Source organism: Schistocerca americana, chromosome 2 (assembly GCF_021461395.2).
Source record: "Schistocerca americana isolate TAMUIC-IGC-003095 chromosome 2, iqSchAmer2.1, whole genome shotgun sequence".
Taxonomy (NCBI): Eukaryota; Metazoa; Arthropoda; class Insecta; order Orthoptera; family Acrididae; genus Schistocerca; species Schistocerca americana.
Genome location: NC_060120.1, coordinates 315,577,476 through 315,599,354, shown reverse-complemented (window position 1 = coordinate 315,599,354; position 21,879 = coordinate 315,577,476).

Sequence of the window (21,879 nt, the reverse complement as noted above, 5' to 3'; positions counted from 1 at the left end):
TTTGTTTATGTATTTGTAATATTTTGTTTTGTTTGTAAAATATTTAAAGTTTTTTTTTTTTGTATGTTTCATGTTTGGAGAGAGCAGCGCACCTCGCAGAAACAGCATCTTCACTGTTGGAACCAGGAAGAAAATTGCTGGCCACTAGACGTCGCAGGTCAGCGGCCAAAGAGCAGCAGAAGATCCTGTGACCGGGTTGTTGCGTCGAACCTCCAACATTCAAATAAATAAAAATTTGTAATTTTCCATTGTTATGACGTCACAGAATGTTTAGTTCATGTTGTATTTTGTTCAGTTCTGTTTTGTCGAGTCTGATGTTCACATCTGTATGTGGCATATACGAAGACAATAAAACAGTGTACGCTCTAAAGCTTAAATACGTGTTCGAGAATTATTTATGACGAGTTATATTGAGCAAGAATTATTACTGAATTTTTCCAAGATATTAATTTTCAGAAGAGTTTGATTTCGATTTTTGAACCTTAAAGGTTTTACAGCCTGATTTTAATATGGCAAAAATAAGATAGCTTGCAAGAATATAATTTCCAAGGAAAAACAAACGACATCTAGATTTCAAAAGTTTGCGCAAACCAGTTGGACTGAGTGACGTAATTTTGCACAAACGACTCAACTGAAGATGTTTTAATTACAGTTTCGTTCAAGAATCTTTATAGAGAACTTTAAAAGAATTTAAATATTTTTTTTGAAGCGTTTTGTAAACGACGTAGGTGACGAAGTCTACACATGGCCATATTTCAAACAAAAATCATTGAGTCACACGCGTCGTCACACTACACGGGAACGAAGCCTCTCCGTCGTTTCTAGGTCCCCAGTTTCATGCAAGAATACAATGATGCAGCAGCATCTCAATGTTTATGCCTAATATTCCCCGAACTATGTATCATAAAATGATATAATTTTGCAGGAGCATTCAGTTGTACATGTGAATACCATCTGCAAAATGTGTTGCGAATAGTTAGTAGTCGAGAACTAGTAAATTGAAACGCCTTGCCTGATGTGAAAGCGTAACAAGCGATACACTTTTTTTTGTTCATTCATCATTTTATGGGAGGTCAGCAAAAAGTCTCATAAAGGTATCAAATAATATGTAAAGTTTCTTGCAAGTCTATAACTGCTCTCATTCTTTGATACTGGCTGAATATACGAGAAATACGGCTATTTGTAAGTCGTGAGCTACGCTCTTTTTTTCACTCCCACTCCACACCAACCCCTTTGAGTGGTAGATGGTTCTTACCCTTACAGCGGTTCCCTGCAGACTCTAAGTCTGGTTGAAATACACTCAGACTTTTAGGAGATGTGGAACATAAATATGTACATTTTTATAATGTTTATGGATTTACTTTTAAACCGCTCTATGTGCAAATTCCTAGATATTTAATGATATTATCTGTTATTAATTTTGGTTACTTTCATTAGTAAAGTGTCAACGACGGTAAATTATAACGATCGCTAATCAATTTAAATCCTGGCCGTAAGTAAGTAGATCAAGTTAGTTAGCAGCCAATAAAACCCTACCTTTACATTATCTTCATTAGTGAAGCACGCGTGATTATCGTTTGTGCACCACAATTACCGAAGTGGATTTCCGTACTTGAGATGGAGAATACGTTTTAAAAAGAACCGTTCTGGACGTATCTGTTCGAAAGGGACTAGGTGAGGTACGTTACGTGAACGGGAGCAATATGTTTTGCAATATGAGTCAGAAAGACGTATCGAGGGGTCCGGATGCTAAAGCGCAGTCAGAATGAATGCGCTGGAAATACAGGATTTTCCAACAGTAGCTGGAGATTTCTAGCGGCAGTTCGCGTGGAATGCAGAGTGAGAACAGAGTTAAGCGTCAGGCTGACTGATAACGACATAGCGAAGAACAGCAAGCGCTGGCTAAGTCTACGACTTCCCACAGCGTCATTTAATCAGTCGGAGGAGGAAACAACAAGCCTGCTTGTTGAACCAGATGGGCAAAGCGTATCAGACGCCTGTTTATTCTGAATTACGTCCAATGTTATGGGTGACGTGAACGGCGTTAAAAATGTCTTTATCAGAAGCCCTGGCGACGAAAGGGCACAGTAACAGTGACGCTGGGTGCTCCTGGCAGATGATACGCAACTGTGCCACGGATGGTTCTTTCCATAAGCAGGAGCACTTCACCTTTTCAGGTTAGAAGAACCGGAGAAAAACGTAGCAAAATGAATACTTACTGTTTTATTAATGAATTATTATTTTTTGATGTGCCTTTCACATATGTTTTGTATTCGGATTTATTTGTGCAATTTTGTTCAGATAAAGTGACAAATACAGTTAAAAGCAATGTCTTAAAATATTCAGAAATGATAGTAATGTGTCGCACTCTGTAGAGTTGCCAGATCTCATTTATGGTCGCAGTGCCCTTTGAAGCCAATAATGTCGTGCACTTTACTACGACGCAACATCCAAAGGATGTTTATTCGGGACATTGGCCGGAAATAAATATAAGAATAGGAAATACAGCGCGTAAATTAAAGTTAGCACGCTGTGGCGCCACAGCACCACCCCCTGCACAGCAACAGTACAAATGCGTCTAACAAAATTTCTTGGCGTGCATGTTTTCGTACAAAATGATCACCAAAGAAAGGTGATTTGGCTATACGGTAATGAAATGTACGCCAAATATTTTCATTCAGTACTCTGAATACGTGCCGCACATTTGCACTGAATCAACTTATACGTGTTCAAAAAGTTGGTGTCGGGTCTAGGTGTACTCATTTCTCTAATTCTCTAACTTCGTAAAATGATACCGGCTACTTAATCGTTATTCAGCAGTTACAGAAATTCGAAACGCGTGTGATTATTTAATACTAAGACACAAGTGACCGCTTTTAAAGCCGTATTTTGCCTTCAAACATTGACTTCCACAATACACTCTTCTATGGTTTCCGGTCTGTTGTCACCACTGCTTTCTTTTTCTTCATTTATGCTTTTAGTATCCCCGTTCGAGCTTGTACATAACTGATTGTTTGAACCAGTTCATGACACTCTGACCCAGTGATGATGGGACTCCCCCACGAACTTTAGCGCTTGCTAAACCAGTGCAAATTATAAATCGATATTAAAAGGTTAGCTAGGTTTTCAACTGCACTTAACATTAGATGCAGCTCTGAGTTGTGGTTAAAGTCATTATTTTCACCATGGCGGCGACAACAGCAACCGTAACGAAATTGTCTCGAATGAAAAACAGCCCACAGTTGCACTAAATTATGTTTATTTTAAACCTTGACCATGGGTTCTGGTATAATAATATAGCCTTCTTCAGAAGTACTAAAAATGATCAAAATAACATCTAGACCAGTGATACAATCTACATATAAACTTCTAAATTACGTAAGTGATAACATATTACTTACATACACACTAATAAATGAAAAATGTCTTAGCCCAGCGGCTGCGTCAAGACCAACAAAATAACTTCAACAGACATAAGCCTGTTTCGAACATAAGTAAACTTACATATGGCACCGTATGTCCTCCGCCACTACCTCTGTTATACTGGGTACACGGTCGTCAATTGTGCTCATTATAGCAGAAACCATGGTCAACGTTTAAAATAAACATGATTTAGTGCAACTGTGGGCTGTTTTTCATTCGAGACAATTGTGGTTAAAGGTTCATACAAAAGTCAAACTGAAGAAATTGCTTATTATGAAATACACTCCTGGAAATGGAAAAAAGAACACATTGACACCGGTGTGTCAGACCCACCATACTTGCTCCGGACACTGCGAGAGGGCTGTACAAGCAATGATCACACGCACGGCACAGCGGACACACCAGGAACCGCGGTGTTGGCCGTCGAATGGCGCTAGCTGCGCAGCATTTGTGCACCGCCGCCGTCAGTGTCAGCCAGTTTGCCGTGGCATACGGAGCTCCATCGCAGTCTTTAACACTGGTAGCATGCCGCGACAGCGTGGACGTGACCGTATGTGCAGTTGACGGACCTTGAGCGAGGGCGTATAGTGGGCATGCGGGAGGCCGGGTGGACGTACCGCCGAATTGGTCAACACGTGGGGCGTGAGGTCTCCACAGTACATCGATGTTGTCGCCAGTGGTCGGCGGAAGGTGCACGCGCCCGTCGACCTGGGACCGGACCGCAGCGACGCACGGATGCACGCCAAGACCGTAGGATCCTACGCAGTGCCGTAGGGGACCGCACCGCCACTTCCCAGCAAATTAGGGACACTGTTGCTCCTGGGGTATCGGCGAGGACCATTCGCAACCGTCTCCATGAAGCTGGGCTACGGTCCCGCACACCGTTAGGCCGTCTTCCGCTCACGCCCCAACATCGTGCAGCCCGCCTCCAGTGGTGTCGCGACAGGCGTGAATGGAGGGACGAATGGAGACGTGTCGTCTTCAGCGATGAGAGTCGCTTCTGCCTTGGTGCCAATGATGGTCGTATGCGTGTTTGGCGCCGTGCAGGTGAGCGCCACAATCAGGACTGCATACGACCGAGGCACACAGGGCCAACACCCGGCATCATGGTGTGGGGAGCGATCTCCTACACTGGCCGTACACCACTGGTGATCGTCGAGGGGACACTGAATAGTGCACGGTACATCCAAACCGTCATCGAACCCATCGTTCTACCATTCCTAGACCGGCAAGGGAACTTGCTGTTCCAACAGGACAATGCACGTCCGCATGTATCCCGTGCCACCCAACGTGCTCTAGAAGGTGTAAGTCAACTACCCTGGCCAGCAAGATCTCCGGATCTGTCCCCCATTGAGCATGTTTGGGACTGGATGAAGCGTCGTCTCACGCGGTCTGCACGTCCAGCACGAACGCTGGTCCAACTGAGGCGCCAGGTGGAAATGGCATGGCAAGCCGTTCCACAGGACTACATCCAGCATCTCTACGATCGTCTCCATGGGAGAATAGCAGCCTGCATTGCTGCGAAAGGTGGATATACACTGTACTAGTGCCGACATTGTGCATGCTCTGTTGCCTGTGTCTATGTGCCTGTGGTTCTGTCAGTGTGATCATGTGATGTATCTGACCCCAGGAATGTGTCAATAAAGTTTCCCCTTCCTGGGACAATGAATTCACGGTGTTCTTATTTCAATTTCCAGGAGTGTAGATAGTGCTTACACAGATGATAAATAAATCATAAATACTTATTAATTAATGTAAAATATTTTATAAACTAGATGTTTTCAAGTAAATTAACCAAAAAATGTAACATTAAGTATGAAATTTCAGAGATAATAGAAAATTATTCGAAATTTTATTGTGAATCGGACATAATTAGAAACTGGAAAACACCTGCAAAGCAAACATCGTGGTATACGACCCATATAATCTGCTGGTTTTATTATGGATCAAAATGTCGCACTTGGTTAAAGAAAGATCTAAGCAGAATACAAGTAACAGAGATGGTTCAAAAATGGCTCTGAGCACTATGGGACTTAACTTCTGAGGTCACCAGTCCCCTAGACTTAGAACTACTTAAACTTAACTAACCTAAGGACATCATACACATCCATGCCCGAGGTAGGATTCGAACCTGCGTCCGTAGCGGTCGCGCGGTTCCGGACTGTAGCGCCTAGAACCGCTCGGCCACTTCGGCCGGCTCTAACAGAGATGCGCCTTCTACGAGGGATCCTGGCTAAGACGAGAAGGGATAGTACAAGGATGCAATAATACGAAACACCCTGAACATCAAGCCCCTAAAACAAACTATGGAGTAAAAAATTTCCAAGAAGAGCCCTAGAATGGACAGAATCTGGACGAAGGCCAATTGGAAGACCGCGAACAAGTTGTCTAGACCAACTGAAGAGGATGATATGGATCGAAGAGGGGAGGAGATGCTGAGTGACCCTGAGAGGAAAGAGAACTTTAGAAGGGGTTCTGTGAGCCACCTGCATAGACGGAAACATTTCAGGAAGAAGAAGAACATTAATTGAAAAAGATGTAAAATTCCGGCCGCCGCAAGTGGCTCGGCTCACACACTTGCAAAGAAAACAATCTTCGACGATCTTTAGTGCAGCGTAAAATAAAAACAACTGAACGTAAAGTGAAATGTGAGAAAAAAACTGGAAAACATTGCTTCTAATTTAAAATGAAAATTAAAGACTGTGGTAAAATTCAAACAAAGGAACAATTGCTATAACTTCTTTCAGAAAGTGATTATGTAAATTATATTAAGCCTAACTGAGCAATTAGTGACTATTTGAATCAAACATTTTAAGAGAAGTGAAGTGAAAGTTTACCACTACAGGATCGAATTCTGTCTTCCACTACAGACACACCACTGATCACTTAACCCCCACCTATTCTGTATTCTGAAATTCACTTATCTCTTCCCAAACCTACACTCAGTGTTTTGCACAGTCTTACCATGGCTGGATCTGCGGCAGTCCTAGGGTGCTCAGCTACGAGTATACAGAAATCGCTTCCTAACGCTGTCGGCCTCTGCATATTATCGGTGCTGCCAGATGCAGTCAGCGGTTTTATCCGGCGAAAATGGCTGACTATCACTTTAAACCTGGTAACCTACAGCTCAACGAAAACTTCTATCATACAAGGAAACTCCCGAATAAGAAGTGTTCGAGTTAAAGTATCTCTCCCGAAATCCCGATACGAAGTGCTTCTACCAAAGTCTGAATGCCAAGTGTTAACCTCCCAAAGTCAGAATCCGAACTGATCTAAAATGACTACTATGGCTATCTAAGCAACCCCGCAGTGCAGCATAGTTGTCCCCCCCCCTTCCCCCCACAGCCAATAGCCGAACACACGGCAGACGCATTTCCCAACCAAAACCGTTGTAACAATTTTGGCTGCCACCAGTATGTCTAACACAGAGGACCAATCAGAGTCGCACTTACCCTAACGCAGACGTACTCTCGAAATTTTTCACGCCTCCAGCTACACACACAAAGACACACACACACACACACATCACGGAGTTGCCTTTCCCCCCCCCCCCCCCCCCCCCTCGAGAATGCTAGCTAAGAACTGAACATGTAACCTTAAATGGTGACCTATTGTAACACCCCACCTGTCGCTTGTCTGGATTTTGCGTGTGTTCGCCCCTGTCAAACAACTTAAGAGAAACATGGAGTGGAAATGTACGCAAGAATGGATAACACTAGATTTAAATGTCGCCCTGTCACCCCTATTTAGTCTGTGGCGGTAGTGTTGACGATAAATCACACCTATTTTTAATTCCAAACATGGACCATAATGAACACTTAGAGGGTTCAATGATATCAGACAATTACACAGAAATAAAATAAAGCAAAGGGCGAATTCAGGATCAAATTACTGAAAGTAAAACTTCTACTGAATCAATAAATTTACTATCAATTTCAGACCAATGCTGAATAAAAATACAAATGAACCATTTACCCTCCTAGCTGGGATTGGCAGTGAACTGTGTTAAAATCGGTACAGGACCCGATCTCTTATAAATTGGCTGACCGACTGACATCGACACAAAACGGAAAATAAGAAGAAGCACTACACCCCAAAGTTTCGTGAAACCTCAGTGGAAACAGCAATTGCACGTGATCCAGCTATTTAACGCTACTCCTAACGCAGGCCGGAGCGGAAACGATCTCACCGTATTACTGCTGCTGTGGCTGCGGTCTCCGGCGGACGACGGCGTAGCCATGGAATCCGAGTGCGGCGCCTCGGAAGTTACACTCCTACAATACATGGACAACAGACTGCTGTCCGTAAACTTCTCAAAATGCGACAATATTCCCATCAGCAAAGCGCTGACATGGCTTACGTCCTCTCAGAACGAAAGCCCAAGACGGAAAACCTCGACAGAGAGTCGAGCAAGATCGCTGTTCGCCTCCGAAAATTACCTCGAGCAATTAAACAGTGAACCGACTCGTGGAGATAACATCTTGGACCTACTGATAACAAACAGACCCGAACTTTTCGACTCTGTATGTACAGAACAGGGAATCAGTGATCATAAGGCCGTTGCAGCATCCCTGAATATGGAAGTTAATAGGAATATAAAAAAAGGGAGGAAGGTTTATCTGTTTAGCAAGAGTAATAGAAGGCAGATTTCAGACTACCTAACAGATCAAAACGAAAATTTCTGTTCCGACACTGACAATGTTGAGTGTTTATGGAAAAAGTTCAAGGCAATCGTAAAATGCGTTTTAGACAGGTACGTGCCGAGTAAAACTGTGAGGGACGGGAAAAACCCCCGTGGTACAACAACAAAGTTAGGAAACTACTGCGAAAGCAAAGAGAGCTCCACTCCAAGTTTAAACGCAGCCAAAACCTCTCAGACAAACAGGAGCTAAACGATGTCAAAGTTAGCGTAAGGAGGGCTATGCGTGAAGCGTTCGTTGAATTCGAAAGTGAAATTCTATGTACCGACTTGACAGAAAATCCTAGGAAGTTCTGGTCTTACGTTAAATCAGTAAGTGGCTCGAAACAGCATATCCAGACACTACGGGATGATGATGGCATTGAAACAGAGGATGACACGCGTAAAGCTGAAATACTAAACACCTTTTTCCAAAGCTGTTTCACAGAGGAAGACCGCACTGCAGTTCCTTCTCTAAATCCTCGCACAAACGAAAAAATGGCTGACATCGAAATAAGTGTCCAAGGAATAGAAAAGCAACTGGAATCACTCAATAGAGGAAAGTCCACTGGACCTGACGGGATACCAGTTCGATTCTACACAGAGTACGCGAAAGAACTTGCCCCCCTTCTAACAGCCGTGTACCGCAAGTCTCTAGAGGAACGGAGGATTCCAAATGATTGGAAAAGAGCACAGGTAGTCCCAGTCTTCAAGAAGGGTCGTCGAGAAGATGCGCAAAACTATAGACCTATATCTCTTACGTCGATCTCTTGTAGAATTTTAGAACATGTTTTTTGCTCGCGTATCATGTCATTTCTGGAAACCCAGAATCTACTATGTAGGAATCAACATGGATTCCGGAAACAGCGATCGTGTGAGACCCAACTCGCCTTATTTGTTCATGAGACCCAGAAAATATTAGATACAGGCTCCCAGGTAGATGCTATTTTTCTTGACTTCCGGAAGGCGTTCGATACAGTTCCGCACTGTCGCCTGATAAACAAAGTAAGAGCCTACGGAATATCAGACCAGCTGTGTGGCTGGATTGAAGAGTTTTTAGCAAACAGAACACAGCATGTTGTTATCAATGGAGAGACGTCTACAGACGTTAAAGTAACCTCTGGTGTGCCACAGGGGAGTGTTATGGGACCATTGCTTTTCACAATGTATATAAATGACTTAGTAGATAGTGTCGAAAGTTCCATGCGGCTTTTCGCGGATGATGCTGTAGTATACAGAGAAGTTGCAGCATTAGAAAATTGTAGCGAAATGCAGGAAGATCTGCAGCGGATAGGCACTTGGTGCAGGGAGTGGCAACTGTCCCTTAACATAGACAAATGTAATGTATTGCGAATACATAGAAAGAAGGATCCTTTATTGTATGATTATATGATAGCGGAAGAAACACTGGTAGCAGTTACTTCTGTAAAATATCTGGGAGTATGCGTGCGGAACGATTTGAAGTGGAATGATCTTATAAAATTAATTGTTGGTAAGGCGGGTACCAGGTTGAGATTCATTGGGAGAGTGCTTAGAAAATGTAGTCCATCAACAAAGGAGGTGGCTTACAAAACACTCGTTCGACCTATACTTGAGTATTGCTCATCAGTGTGGGATCCGTACCAGATCGGTCTGACGGAGGAGATAGAGAAGATCCAAAGAAGAGCGGCGCGTTTCGTCACAGGGTTATTTGGTAACCGTGATAGCGTTACGGAGATGTTTAATAAACTCAAGTGGCAGACTCTGCAAGAGAGGCGCTCTGCATCGCGGTGTAGCTTGCTCGCCAGGTTTCGAGAGGGTGCGTTTCTGGATGAGGTATCGAATATATTGCTTCCCCCTACTTATACCTCCCGAGGAGATCACGAATGTAAAATTAGAGAGATTAGAGCGCGCACGGAGGCTTTCAGACAGTCGTTCTTCCCGCGAACCATACGCGACTGGAACAGGAAAGGGAGGTAATGACAGTGGCACGTAAAGTGCCCTCCGCCACACACCGTTGGGTGGCTTGCGGAGTATCAATGTAGATGTAGATGTAGATGTTTTCCCCATCAAAACTTTACCGAGCGAATCACATTCCTGGAAAGGCTCAAAATACCCAGTTTCCCAGTGCCGACCAATGTACGGCCTGGGAATCGAATTATTTTCCACAATTCTTCCCTTTCTATCAAATTTCACGAGTAAACTCCACCCAAGCCACCTGGGAAGATCCACAGTGCGGGCAACAACAATTTTTCCGGAATTTTTAATTCCTAAGGGACTCCTGCCCTGACACACTTAAATTACTCGAGGGTGTAAAATTAGTGGAACGTAGGAGAGAGCATGCCCAGGAAGCCACTGTTCTGTTTTGTAAACACTTGAGGTTACACGCCTGGAGACGCGGTGTCAGGTTGCTGGCCGAGCGCTGTCCCCAATGCCTCGCACATAATGCACTGACGCAAAATCTGATAATTACAAAATCGCATAATTCTCCCTGTATTACATAACCAGCGTGCCGGAGCGTTTCCACAGGCATTTCCTACACCGTAATCGAGAATTTTAATCCAACAAACAACAACTAATTATCAACAAAGCGATTGCGCCACTGTCAGTTGTTTTTATTGACCTAAAGTGCTCGAAAAGTGATTAGAGTCACGTTAAATGGCGAGACCATTGTTACCTTACACTATTTCCACGAAGCTGGGAATGATTTTATGTCAGCTGGAGGTTTTGCTCTCCACATTCTTAGGTCTTAAAGTTTTTAGCAGGATGGTGTCCACTGGCAACAGTCTCTCAGGCGTCTCAGCAAGAATATCATGCATCACAGTGAATTCCAAACGTTAATGGAGATAAGAAGTGAAAACTACACCTAAATTCCACTATACTTGTAATCATTTATTACCGAATAAACAAAAACCGTTTCATATCAAAATCAGCATGAAAAAATGCCTAATTAAAATTTAATTTATCCAGTACTTGATATACAGATGAGAGGAGGGAGTCTCAAATAGACCAACGACTCTCAATAGCCCTTCACCCCAAACTAAATATATAAAAAAGAAATGACTGAGTGTCAAAAAATTTGCCGGAACCACTAGAATATATTCCACTTCATGTTTGACAAAGGTTGAAGTTTCAACATGATAGTGCACCTGCAAACTTTGGAAGAAATGTGAAACTGTATTTACCAAGAGAATTTCTCAGGAAATGGATCGGTCATGAAGGTTCTGTTACCTGACCTCCTACATTCACTACACCTAAATCTCCAGCATAATTACTGTGGGGACACTTGAAGGAGCACGTTCATTCTCTCCACCAACGAATGTAGACAAACTGGTAGAGTCCAAGCAGAATACCGTGGCCGATAGATACACAGTCGGCAGGGCACGTGTGAGGAAAACGGCAGTGGTAGGGGTTACGGCAGGATCACATTTTAGTTAGTGATTCTGAACTATTTGGGAATCTAGGATCTGGAAGCACCACTTACTTATCAGAGACCGTTTGCGATGTGTTTTCTCTCTTGATGAGTCATAAAGCTTAAAACAGACTGGAGACTAGATAAGAAGGGCGAAATATTTTTGCTTGATCATCGATTTAACACCAGATACAGACAAGTGGACCAACTTACCCTCGTCATAAGATACGTTTTTGAAACAGGCGAACCGTGCAAAAGATTTCTGAAGTTTTTGCTTAGTGGGACATAAAGCTGAAGAAATGTTTTCTGCCATTATTTCGAAAGTCTAACCGCTGGTCATAAATACTGAAGACTGTCGTGGACAATCATATGACAATGCCGTGAACATGTCTGGTGTGTACAATGGATTCCAGGCTAAAATTGAAAGCCAAGCATCTTTTGCTTTTTTTCGTCCCTTGCTCTCCCCACTCTTTAAATGTAGTGGCGACTACGGTTACTGAATTTTGCGCAGAAGCTTGTTACCATTTCGCTTCAAGGAATCTACTTTTTTTTATTCGTAAGTTCGACACAACGCTGGCAAAAATTAATGACTGAAATCGAGAAAGGGAAAACTCCATAGGGTAAATCTGTCACGTTGGTCAGCTAGAGAGTATGAGAGATTCGTGGCTCGAGTCCTTAAGGCTTTGGAATCAGTCAAGGATAATTGTACTGAAAAGCCTGTAACACGAAACGAAGAGACAAGAATACTTTCCAATTTAGAAAAACTGGAAACGGTGGTAATGGTTGATGTGTGGAATGTTTTTCTGAAAAGAATATACAAAGTAAATGTTCAGATTCAGGCTTCTACCGTAGGTTTGATCACTGTTTGATCTGGACTAAGACCGAGTGGAAGACCACGAACAAGATGTCTAGACCAGCTGAAAAGGATGTTATGGATCGAAGAGGACTGCAATGGGAGGAGATGCTGAGTGACCCTGAAAGAGAACTTTAGAAGGAGTTCTGTGAGCCACCTGCATAGACGGAAACATTTCAGGGAGAAGACGAACTTTAATTAAAAAAGATACGAGATCTCTTTGCAAGTTTTTCGTAGCTGAACGAAAAATTTTAGGTATTTCGAACAAAAGTCGATAGAATTAAGCGTGTCGAAGCAGTATACAAAAGACATGAAAAAATACAATCGAAGAGGAAAGAAATTTATGATGAGACACCCTTTGAAGAAATGAGGATGACTACCACTGATACTTTCAGGATTAATAGATTTCTTGTCCTCGCTGACAGACTCATATCGAATTAAAAAACGGCAGGGGGCGTACGACAGGTTCAATGAAAAGTTTTAATTTCTGACCAAAATGAATGAATTGTCATCATCAGCCCTTTCGTAAAAAGCCCTTTTCTTGGAAGAAATGTATCCTAACGATTTAGAGACTGACATTTCAAGAATGCGTACATTTTCAATGCCACCATTCCTCTGAAAGAATTTAGGTAAAAACCAGATTCAGGATCACTGAAAAAGTCTATCTTCATTCCTGCGAGAACAGAATTTACAAACCGTTTATCCAAATTGGATACAACAGGGTTCGCATGGCTCTATCTACATGAGCAACAAATTGTTCGGGTGAGAAACGTTTTTCGTGCTTAAAGCGGCTGAAAAATTATCTAATATCTACCTTGAGCCAAGAAAAGATAAACGCCTTAGCTCTTTTGAGCATAGAGTCAGAACTAATGATCAAGATTTCCCACGACGATATAACTGATGATTTTGCGAATAGAAAATCGCACAAAAAGATATTGTAAAATATTCGTAACTTAATTGAATTTCATCATCATCATCATCGTCAGCCGAATTGTTACCAGATAATTGAATATATTGTTTTTAAACTGTAAGTAAACGCAATAAAAATTATTTAACTACGTTTACTGAATGTACATTGTCGTGTAAGTAGTATTAAGGCACCTTATTAGTAGTACATGGATGAGCTTTTGTTATCTCACAAATATACCCAAAAGCTATTTCTTGTGCAATGTTAACTAAATCGGTAGGCTGTAAAAATAATCTAGGAATTGACACATCGATTCCTTAGTTTGCAGTCATACTAATTACGGGAAAAAGTAATTAGGATGATAGAGCACAGATCATAAAGTTACAATTCCATTGAGAAAATTATTATAATTAGCGTAATTGTGAAATGGAGTATCTAAATATAGAGGCCGGTGTCGGCAACAAAATTTGAATATCCTACTGGCGGCAAATATGTAGATCCGTCTCTGGCATAAGTCGGTCTGTCATTACCAAGTGTATCTTAACTTGTAAGTTAAGTCATTAGCGCCAATAAGCTAAATACATGTGCTATGTACTTTTATGGAAGAAATCTTTACGTATCTTAATAAATAATGCGCCAGTTTTTGGTTTATTTAGAGTCCTATTTTACTTCGTTGACAAGTGCACCTTAATCTGTAAGTTAGATTGGTGGTCTTAATGAACGAGCAACGTCTGTTACGTACTGATATAGAAGAAATATTTATGTATTTGGTAGCTAATACTAACAATTTTTGGTTTCTTTATAGTGCTATTGTATTTTGATACAAAGATCGAATTTTCGTCCATGATCAGATATTGTTCTTCGGCTGTTTGTGGAGTCTAGTGTATCATTGGCTCTGATGGGAGGAAACTGAGCAGCCGCTATACTGACCTAGTGTTTATGAAGTTGACATGTCGTATTTGGTGCTTTTCGTAATTATACTTGGGTATTACAAAAATATTCAGTCTAAGTGATAAACTATATTGAGAATCTCGCCAAAACATATCGTTTTTAGTACAGCTTGTTATGCTAAACTGTCGGATAATGCAACAGCTGCTGCTAAACCTAATATAGGTCTTGGCATTGGTTAATAGTTGATTGTGATAAGGAGAGGAGATACAGCCTGTAAACTTTTTAGCAAGCTCTGACACAAAGTTCCAACATTCAAATGTTGCAGCTGTACTCGAAAGTTCGTTTTCGTATCAGCTGTAGAACATATCCTCAAGTAGGTCTAGATCTAAAATAATAAAAAGAACTGCGTTAGCCAGCCACTAATGTCAGTCATAGTTTTTTAGAGTAGAATAAGTTGCATCCTTTCTCGCCTCCCCCTCCCCCTTAAAACGGTGGGGGCGAGGTGAAATATCACTGACAAATTTCTAAAAACGTCAGGTGGCGAAATTTCGATTTCTATAACACCACTAACATAACCTGAGATCAGCGTAAGAGGGACTGTAAAGTGTTACTACCTTGCCTGCTTAGCATATATGTGTTTTTACGGTCGTAGGACAGTAATAAATACCATTTAGTCACGGAAATAGCATTGTAACACTTAATTTGAGGCCTCAGTCATGTTTTAGGTACGTCTTAATTTGTAAGTTATGCCAGTAGTATTAATAACTTCATGTACTTTGATAGATAATACAGACGATATGGACATGGAACTAAAACTGAGAGTTGAGAGTCCATATGCCTTATACCAAATGGGGTAAAAATATAAAGCTTTATACGTTGCCAAATGGACTACATAGAACAAGATGGGTATATACTGATTGGTTGTTAAGTTTTAATGGCTTGTAAAACAGTGTGCTGTGATTAGCTGTTTCGCTTTAATGGCTAGTAAAATACTTGGGTGTGTTGGGAGATCTAAATATGTGTGTGTGTGTGTGTGTGTGTGTGTGTGTGTGTATCCTGTTGAGGAAACTGGCAGATTTCTGTGAAGTCAGCAAGGTCTCAGACAAGTCGAAACTTGACACAGCTGTGTGTGTGTGTGTGTGTGTGTGTGTGTGTGTGTGTCTGTGTGTGTGCGTGTGTGTGTGTGTGTGTGTTTGTGGTAATGAAGCTGTGTTAAGTTACTGTGAATGCTGACAATATGGCGGCTCTGGAGTATATTCTGACTGGCTGTTTCGTTTTAATGGGTGGCAAAAAACTGAGCTGTCGTTGAAGGATTAAGGAGGGTGGGGAAGGGAGAGGCGAAAGAGGGTGGGAGGCGGTGTGGCCTATGAGAGGTGTGGAGAGGGCATGAAGATGCCATGCATTTGAACCTGTTCCTGTAGGTAGGCAACCCAAAGGCAAAAGGTCATATCTGTCCCAGAATGACTTGTTACCCACATGCTTACACAAAAAGGTCCTGGTTTATTTCTCGCATCTAATTCGGATAAAATTCCAAGCTTTGAATGATTGCCTCTATCATCATTGTCAGAGGCTAAAACTGACGGTTTTAGTCAGTTTTATCCCTTGATAACGGTGATGGAGGCAATCATCAAATTCTTGAAATTTCATCCGAAACTGATGCGGCAAGTAAACCGAGAAATTTTTGTGCAAGGACTCTCGCGTGAAGAACTTCGAACTCACCGACATATGACTATCAAAAATAAATTGGAAGTTATAATGAAGAGCTTAACTGCGGAAGAATAACGGAGATGTAGACCAGGAATACGCACAAACGAAATTGTCCCTGGAACTAACACTCTTGTAATAATGCAAGAGGAGGATATTACAAACACCTAACTACAATTTTTCCTCGGCTTTATTAAAAAAATATGAAGTATTATTTCTGGATGCTCATTATATGGTAATTCTATGATGCTGTTTTTTATTTAGCAGAAAGCCATATCCCAGGCAGCTGAAACGCTCTCTTAAGTCAAAATCTTCTAACCTTTCAAATGCAAGGTATGTAACTTACCTTGTCAAATAATGAGCCATTTAATGAGTTAAGGTTATCCAAATAAATAATATTGTTCACTGTCGTTTCGAAAATTCTTGGCTTCAGTTAGAGTCACCTACTTCCACTTTCTTGTATAGCTGTCTTACTATGGGGTATTTAAATCTGCCTAGAGAAGTTCCCGCCTGAAAAGATGTGTTCTACGAGTAACTGTCGGAATAACCTCTTGAATTATTACGTTTCAGAGACTTTTTCTTCTTTCCCTTTATTGTTATTTCAGTTCTCCACAAATGGAGCAGGTTGACAGCCGATAAAACCTCTCTTCAGCAATTGGTTTCACAAACTTAAAAGAAGGTTTAAAATACATAAAATCAAATGACATTAATTGATGATTCTTTAAAACACAATAGTGGACAATATTTACGATTAAAGAAAAAAGATGACAAAATTATGACTAAAAAGCCACTGGTGGACGACACTGAAGATTTAAAAAAATTTCTCGATGATATCACTTCATATATAAAATAAAATCACTGATGATAATGTGAATGATGTTGCGGTGTATTGACGATGCTGTTGATGCATGTAAATGGTCATGGTTATGATGAAGGAGGGATGATGAGTACGACGTTGGGGCCCTGTGGAACCACAGGAAGCAATTGAAAAACAGCCAGGTAGAGGAAGTGAGAGGATCGAACGTGGAAGGAAGGTATGAGGTGGGGTGTAGTGAGTAGGATTGGAAAGAGGAGTTTATCTTGGGACGGATTTCAAAGCTGGGGAGTGGGATTTAGTTAAAATTCTGGCAGGAGGGCATGGATAGCGCACAAAGGTGCATGGAAGGTGGAATATGCATGTACTGGTGCAGCAAGGTACGTGGATTGGAGATTAGTGGGTGGGAAACTGGGTACGGGACTGGGTCTTTCAGTTAATATATTACATCCGAAGGTGTTCTACGGCGAGAAGAAGATGTGGAAAGTGGATAAGTTGGCACAGAACGAGAGTTGGGGAAGGTAGTCACATGCAGTAAGTAAGGCTGACTGCATGTTTTTCCAAAATTTCAAAGGACTTGTAGACCTTAGGGGAGGTGGAGATATAGACAACGTGGGCATGGCTGAGGATGGGCGAATGAGGGATTTATATGTGGGAATAAGGGCAGAAGGATGTAGAGCCCAGGAGCGGCCTGTTAGCAATCTTAGTAGTTGTAGTCGCTTTCTTGTTTTGTGTTGGAAGATAAGGTGACATGCCTTCCATGTTATTTTTCTGTCGAAGGTTGGTCGCAAATAAACTGCAAGACGATAAAAAAAGCTACCGACGTGCCATGATGGAAATAACGGAAACGGACAGAATTCGGTAGATGTAACGTGCGTGTACTGGCAAACAAATGATTAAATGGATGATTTATTCAAGAGAAAAAGCTTCGCAATCTGAGCAAATCAATTAAACGTCGGTCCACCACTGGCCCGTATGTAAGCAGTTATTTGGCTTGGAACTGCTTCTTGAGGTTTTTGATGTCCTGAGTGATGTCATGCCAAATTCGGTCCAATTGGCGCGTCAAATCGTCAAAATCCCGAGATGCTTGGAGGACCCTGCCCACAATGCTCCAAGTGTTTTAATAGGGGAGAGTTCTGGCGAACTTGCTGGCCAAGGCAAGATTTGACAAGCACGAAGACAAGTATGCGGGCATTATCTTGGTGAAATGTTGGCCCACGATGGTTTGCCATAAAGGGTAACAAAACGGGGCGTAGAATATCGTCGACGTAGCGCTGTGCTGTAAGGGTGTCGCGAATAACAACCAAAGACACATCTCCGCCAGTCATTGGGGCTCACTTCGAAGCAGGACTCATCACTGAAGACAATTCAGCCCAAATTAAAGGATTTCAAGACCCAATGATCAGTGAAGGCCTGTCTGGACATGCCCCAGACGGCGATGGGATACCATTCTGATTGTCAACCTCCACAAAGCCCAACAACTAGTAGTGACCGTCTGGGGTGCCATTTCTTTTCATAGCAGGATCCCTTTGCTTGCCATCTGCGGCACCCTCACAGCACAATGGTACGTCGACGATATTCTACGGCCCGTTTTCTCGCCCTTTTTTAGCAAAGTATCCTGCGCTTACATTTCAGCAAGGTAATTCCCGCCCACACAAGGCGACACTTTCTGCTGCTTGTCTTCGTGGTTGCAAAACCCTACTTTGGCCAGAAAGGTCACCAGATCTCTCCACAGCTAGAACGTTTGGATAAATATGGCCAGAGTTCTCCAACCAGCTCGAGATTCTGACAATCTAACGGGCCAATTGGACAGAATTTGGGACGATATCCCTCAGAAGGACATCAAAAAACTCTATCAATCAATGGCAAGTCGAATAACTGCTTGCATAACGGTCAGATGTGGACCAATGTGTTATTGACTTGCTCAGTTTTTTTAAGCTTTTTGTCTTGAATCAATCATCTGATTTTTCTGAATCTGTAATAATTTGTTTGTCTGTACATGTACGTCACATTTACCGATTTCTCTCCATTCGGATGATTCTTTCGAGGTGGGTCTTTTTTCTTGGTCTTAGAATGTACTTTACTGTGTTAGAGGGATGGGGTTGGTTGTAGGTGGAATGATGCAAATTGGATGACGGAAACACCGAGTGGTGCTATCAAAGATGCTGCCACTCTTCCGTCCACAGTTTTTGACAGAACAATTGTATTAATTACATAGAAAGATGAACAAAATATGAGTACTAAAATTTCCAGGTGATGCTGATGCAGTGGAGTGGTTCTTTCATGGCGAGCTGCGTGGGGGTGACGAGTTGCAGGAGATGACGCTGATGTGGTTTCTGCTTGATGATCAGCTTCAGGTAATGGGTAGGCGGAAGATACCGCTGTAGCACAGTGGAGAGTGAAATAAAGGATGAGGACAGAGAGCTGTAGTTGAAATTGTGGAGAAGAGGAAAAAGTTGTTGGTGTAGTTGTGAGAGGGGTGGTGACGGAAGACATCTAGGGCATTGTAGGGTTGGAGTTTATGTGGGATTGTATTTGACAAGGGTGTCTACTCAAGAAAAGAAAGTGGTTTTGGGAATGTGCGGCAGTGGCGTTTAAATGAAATATGGAATAGGCTGCCAGGGTGACTTGCTGGAGGATATGTGGATGCTGAAATAGGTCAATGTTTTGAAGGACAGTGGTGATAAAGCGGATGCTGCCTTCAGTGGTAGGAGTAGGATGTAGGGAGTTGTTTGTGTGGAGTGGTGTGACGGTAGGCCTCACTGAGACGATCAGTTCAGATCTGGTGGGAGGGGGTTTGGCTATACACTTATAAGAGTAAGTGGAATGGGACTGGTTGCAAGTGTTGCAGGTGGGCGTTGGTACAGGTAAATGCCTTTGCAGTGGAGGCAGGTAGGAGGGTTTTTGCAATTGGGAGTTAAATGATAATTGTAGATGATGCATTTGTGACAATGGTAGGCTTGGGCTTGGGATCGTGAAGGTTCAACTTTGCATTTACAATGATACATGAAGGCTCCATTCTGAAGCAGGTGATCAGTGGTTGAAGGACTTCCAGAAAAGACACAGATGAGGAATATAGGGCCAGAATGGTGGCGAATTCGAAAGGCTTTTCGGATTTGAGAGAAGCGGTTGGAATGTAACTCCAATTCAACTTCCCTCACAGTGATCTCAGGGTCCACACCTTGGATCATAGCACCAAGAGTCAACTGGCGCCAAGGGGTGGGGAGGGGGAGGGGGGTAGTTTGGGGTTGTCTTGATCATCATGGGCTGAGTGGGAGCAGGAAGGCATGTGTACCAAAGGTGATGGAAGGTGCTCGTTGCAGTAGGAGGGTCTGGAAATCAGAATAAGAGGATCTGATGATTACAGAGTCTCTGCCGGGTGTGGGTTGTGATGTACTGGCAGGTACTTTTTTCTTTTTTCTTTTTTTTTTTGAAGGAAGTGTTTTAGGTGAGGATGGTGCTTCTACTTCTGAATCCACATGCAGTGATGACAGTGCTGGCAGTGGAGCAGCAATAGGCCGATGGCGCTGCTGGCTGGTGCAGTTCCGACGTTGGTGGCAGGGGTGGCAGTGATAGCGGCAGCGACGCTGGCAATGGAGCTGCTGTGCATGTGGGAGAGATGACCTCTGCAAATGAGGAGTTAATGAAGTGTTGGGATGCAGTGTGTGAGAGTGGGAAGACGCATGGAGTTACCTAAGTAGTGGGAAAGGAGGGAATGGAGGGAAGAGCAGGATAGGATAGTGAGTGAGAGTAAACGAGTAAGTGGAGGTGGGAGTGGAGTACAGGTGCGAATAAATGATAGTGATCGTCGTAGTTGTAGGCTGATACGTCGTTGAATGAGGGCAGCGACGTTAATGACGATTAAACAGTGGTGACTAGCTGATGGAGGTGAAGACTGACAGCAAAAGATGTGGACTGGCGATCAGTAGCAACGACCAGCAACGAAGGCAAGCTCTGGTGGTGAATGTGATGACTGGCAGCAAGAACTGGCAGCAAAGCGTAAGCAATGATGATGATGGCCAGTAAAGTCTGGCAGCAATGGAGTTGACATAGACGGTGACGGTTGGAAACTTTTACCTATCGAGATTCCAACCCCGAGAGCAGCCGAGGCAGTTGTTAATTCCGAGCGGACAAGGGATTCCAACCCTTGGATGTTTAGTGACTTGATAATATCTTCAGTTTCAGTCCTACACAAAGTTAACCATGACAGAGAACACATTTGGCCGACTGTCATTCCTGGACATGTAGGTATGGAAGAAACCCAGTAACGCTCTTTGCACAGGAAAATGTTCACACGTACCGCTGCTTAGACGCCCTCATTTAATACCCCCTAGCGTTCTGAGCATTCTAAGAAGGTGGGCACATGTTGCTGCTTTCCACGAAGAGGAAAAGACGATGCTCTGCAGTGCCACCTATTGGCTGTTGACTGACTGTCTCTGCCCCACGTCACTTGCTGCAGCTGTTCTCTCTGCTGATATCTGACAACACCGTGACACACACTTCTGTTTCTAGTATCTCCCGACAAACTGACTAATGCCACCGCTATTGATATTTAGTTTAATCCTTGTTAAGTCTCTTTTACATCACCTATAATAAACACTATAAAGAAAAATGTAATTGCTGAAACATGTGTCCTAACAATGCAATCTAAGCGAAACGTTAAGCGAGTTAACCTAAGAGCTGACGGCAGACTGAACTGGCAGAACAGTGTTGATGCCTAGTATGTCACGAGGGACTCACTCTGTACCGTATATCTCCCCACACCACTTTCGCTCCTACTGACCAGTTTATGAATTATGAACTATGATAGAACTATCTGTTCTATCATCTTCCTAAAAGCCTCTTGGATCCATTGCGTCATTAACATCTTCCGTCCGTCTTCAAGGAGGTCCTCCATGTCTTCTCCGCTGGTCACTTAGACTCAGTTCGAAATGGGACTCATCACTGAAGACAATTGTCGTCCAGGTCATGGGATTCAAGGCAGAAGACGTATTTCGAGACGCCCAACACAGTGGGATACCATCGTGCCTGTCACCCACCATACGGCCCTACAACCACAAGTGATGATATGGGATGTCATTTCTTTTCATAGCAGGACCCCTTTGGTAGTCATCCAAGTCACCCTTACAGCACAGAGGTTCATCGACGATATTCTACGCCTTATTTTCTTACCCTTAGAGGCAAGCCATCCTGTGCTTATATTTCAGCAAGATAATGC